Source organism: Nannospalax galili, unplaced genomic scaffold (assembly GCF_000622305.1).
Source record: "Nannospalax galili isolate Female #2095 unplaced genomic scaffold, S.galili_v1.0 scaffold648, whole genome shotgun sequence".
In the NCBI taxonomy this organism is placed as follows: Eukaryota; Metazoa; Chordata; class Mammalia; order Rodentia; family Spalacidae; genus Nannospalax; species Nannospalax galili.
Window position 1 is genome coordinate 3506201 of NW_008360311.1, and position 3691 is coordinate 3509891.

The window sequence follows — 3691 nt, forward strand, 5'->3', positions numbered from 1 at the left end:
ACCCGGCCCGGCCCGGGGCGCCTCCTACCGAGCTTGCGCCCCGCGGGGCCCCCAAGGCCGCGGTAAGCCGCGGGCAGCGATGCGCGAGGCTGGGCGGCAGCGGCACCCTCCGGGCGCAGCCGGGAAGTGTGCCCAGGGTGCGCCCGGAGCTGGGTGGGGAGCGCTGCACAGCGAGCTGCTTTCCTGGTGAAGTCACCGCAGCAAGGTCAACAGGATAGGGACTTTTCTTCCTTCGCTCGCTTTGGGGCCCAAGTCAGAACCCCCAGGCTCGGGGCACAGGGCCTTCTGCAGGGCTGGTCAGCCTGAACTAGCAGGGCTTCCCCAGGAATCGTCCAAAGGATGAGACTTGCAGGGTGACTGGCAGATTCGGCGACGCAGGAGCGGTCTTGGCTTATCTTTGCCATCAGCATGCGTGCAGTCATTGATAAGTGTCGCTCCCCCCACCCACCCCACCCCCGTCGGGGTCCCCTCTTACCCAGCAAACATTTTGCCAAGAAAACTCTTAGGATCCAAGTGTAAGGGTAGAAAACAGGAACAAACCGGCTGACCAGCGTCAAAGCTTGCACTGCCTCTGAGGACTTCCCAAAGTGCCCTGGGGATTAATTAAGCAGCTATAACCATGGTTTGGAGAACACAGGTGCGGCAGGTGCCAGCTTTCCACAGGTCCCTAGGTAGAAATCACATTGACCCGAGGCTCTGGACGGAGGCCCAAACAACCCTCTTTTTGTTCACTTAAGCGGGGAGGGTTCCAACTGCCCGTCATCTGTACCTGTGGTATATATGCCCAAGGGTGTGGCTGGGGACCAGGACTACGCCCGCAGTAGCCATGTGTTTACAGTTGACTGGTTACAGAATGGATCAACAGTAAATACATAGACCAATGCCAAAACAAAATTGACCCAAGAACCTCCATCATCTGGCTTCACCACCCTAAGAAACACCGTAAGAGGTTGCAAAGACACCGTCTCCATTTCTTGGTCTCAGAAAACAGAGCTGATTCCTTCCCAACAATGTGTCAGACTCGCGGAGAGCGTGGGAGGTCTGGGATGCCAGCCTGACTTTGAAAGGGTCAAGTCAGAGGTCGTCACTAGAGGACTAAATAAATTGGGTTGCTAAGAACACCGCCCTTCATCTGCTAGTGTGGATCCAAGGACTTCTGTTAGCAGGGCCGGCATGGCTCTGACAGGAAGGGATGGCAAGCTTCTCCATCCGCTAGCATTCTGCCATCTAAGGCACACAGGTTAGAGCTGTGATTTCTTAAACCCTAGCTCCGTCTAGTGGTCCTTTGTTCTATTACAAATGAGGTAACCAGAAGCTGAAGAAAATTTGGAATGTGTTTGGTGAGCCGAGCAGGCTGCAATTCACTTAAGTTCCTTTCAGTGAGGCCTGATGGTCGTGTTATCTGTATCAGGGTGTGCACAGGGTGTGATTTTACATGATGATTAAAAAAAAACCCACGGAGGAACCTCATAGTCCAGCTTGTGGAAGAGAAAAGAGTGGGAGGAAATCATCATTTAAAAGTCCATAAATTTTCTCCCATATTCTGTAGCTCAGATAAAAAGGGAAAAGATGACATTTATTTATGGTTCAAGCTCACATAGGCTACCTGTTAAGCAAAATGAACAAAGAGATACCTTTCATTTTATTTTAATTTATTTATTGGTCTTCTTGAGACAGGGTGTCCCTGTAGCCCCAGCTGTCCTGGAACTCCCTATGTAGACCAGACTGACCTTAAACTCACAGAGATCCGCCTGCCTCTGCCTCCTGAATGCTGGGATTAGAGGCGTGCACCATCATGCCCTGCTAGATACCTCACATTGTAAACGCACCACTCTGTGGTTCTCGATGTGAACTGTGGGTGTGCACACCTTTTTAAAGACATGGTTTTAGTGGCACACATGGAGTAATTAAAAGACTAAAAACTTGCACAAAAAAAGTCAACAGTGCCTTACCACAATGTGATGGTTTTCTGGGTCTCTGAAGCACATTCAGCCATTCCCTACACCTTGGCTGACCGTTCGGCTCCTCTGACTGTCAGAATACCCTTGGTCTTCCCTGAGATCGCAGGTGAAGGCTGCTCTCACTCCCTGCTGGTTGGCCAGGTTGCTGTGTTGCTTCTCTTCCTGGCCACATGCTACTCCCTGGTCTGCCTTCCAGGTTGGCACCTGTTCAACTTCTACTTCTGCCTCAGATCTGTCACTGACAGCACAGCTCTCAAAGCAAACTTAAATCTTACAGACCTGTCAGAGCTGGGTAACACATCTATGAGGAGTCACAGCACATCAGCATGCCACGTCAACCAGCTGAGAGCCCCTGAGCTTTTACCTAACACACAGGGCTAGCTTTCAGTTAAAGAAATGCCTGCTGGATGGTTCCAGTTGAATTGTCTCTGTCATTCTCTACAGAAAATGGACTGCTGCTGCCTAAAACTTCTACCAAGAATACAGAATCTGAAAGAAAAGCTTCTGGAATTTTCCTCAGCTTCTAGGCTTCCCTTTCTCCGCTGATGGGTCTCATTTTGATCCCCCCTGGTGACAACACACTATAATGCCTGTGTCACGGGTGTCATGTGGTTATTTGCTCTAAATTGAAACATTCCCTCCTGGAGGGAGGAGGGAGTCTGGTAAGATTCAGGAAGGACAGGAAACTTAGAAGCTCAGGAAGCTCATGAAAGTTACAAGACTCACAGGCCCGCCTCCTTAGGTTCCAAAAGCAGTAACAATTGCTGGTTACCAAGGCAGCCGGTAAGTCATGCACGGAGCTCCCAGGATGCACTCTGCATGACTTGTCACCCACGCTGGGGGTGGAGCTTTCCAGTGATGCCACTGCCTTTCAGTCACCCAGGCCCCTGTGAGTAAACGCAACAAATCCATTGGTTTACCAAGCTAGACTTGGGTGGAATGACCTCTTGGCTTCTCAGTGCCTTATCTGGGGGGACGGGTGTTTATTCATGTCAGCCCAGGAAGTCATACAACAACTTAAAACAACGACAAGCTGAAATAATCCTTGTCCTCATAAATGTCACGAAGACATGTCATAAGGGGTGAGTTCATGGAAGGAATAGACGGTGGGGGATGCAGAAGGCTCCAGAGAGGAGCTAGCGATGGAGCGCTGCGGATTGGCTGAGATGTGAGAGCCATCTCTGCCCAGCAACAGCAACAAAATCATCCCGAGAAGTAAGGGATGGCACGGCACTCGCCGGAAGCAGGTGGCACTGCCCAGAGACAGGAGCTGCAGCTTTCTTTCCCTAAAACCTGGGAGTGGAGGTGACAGATTTCAGAAAGTTGCCTGCAAGTTCTGGAAGCTGTGGAGCCAGCCAGGGCAGGCCAGGATGGTACCCTCACCAACAGAAGAAGAGGAGGAACTGAGCATGGTGGTGGTGTCCCTACTCACCACCACAAATTCTCAGCTTGAGAGTTTCTATTTCTACAACCCAGTGACCAACTTATTTATCATATGTCATTTTGTGACACATGTGACAGAACTTCTAATAGGTGGCAGGTGTGGTGGCACATGCCCGTCATCCCAGCACTTGGAGGAAGCAGTAGAATGAGGAGTCTGAAGCCAAGGCCAGCCTTAGCTGCATGGCAGGTTCGAAGCCAGCCTGGGCTACAGGAGACCTTGTCCTCTCTCTGTGTCTCTGTCTCTGTCTCTGTCTCTGTCTCTCTCTCTCTCTCTCTCTCACACACAC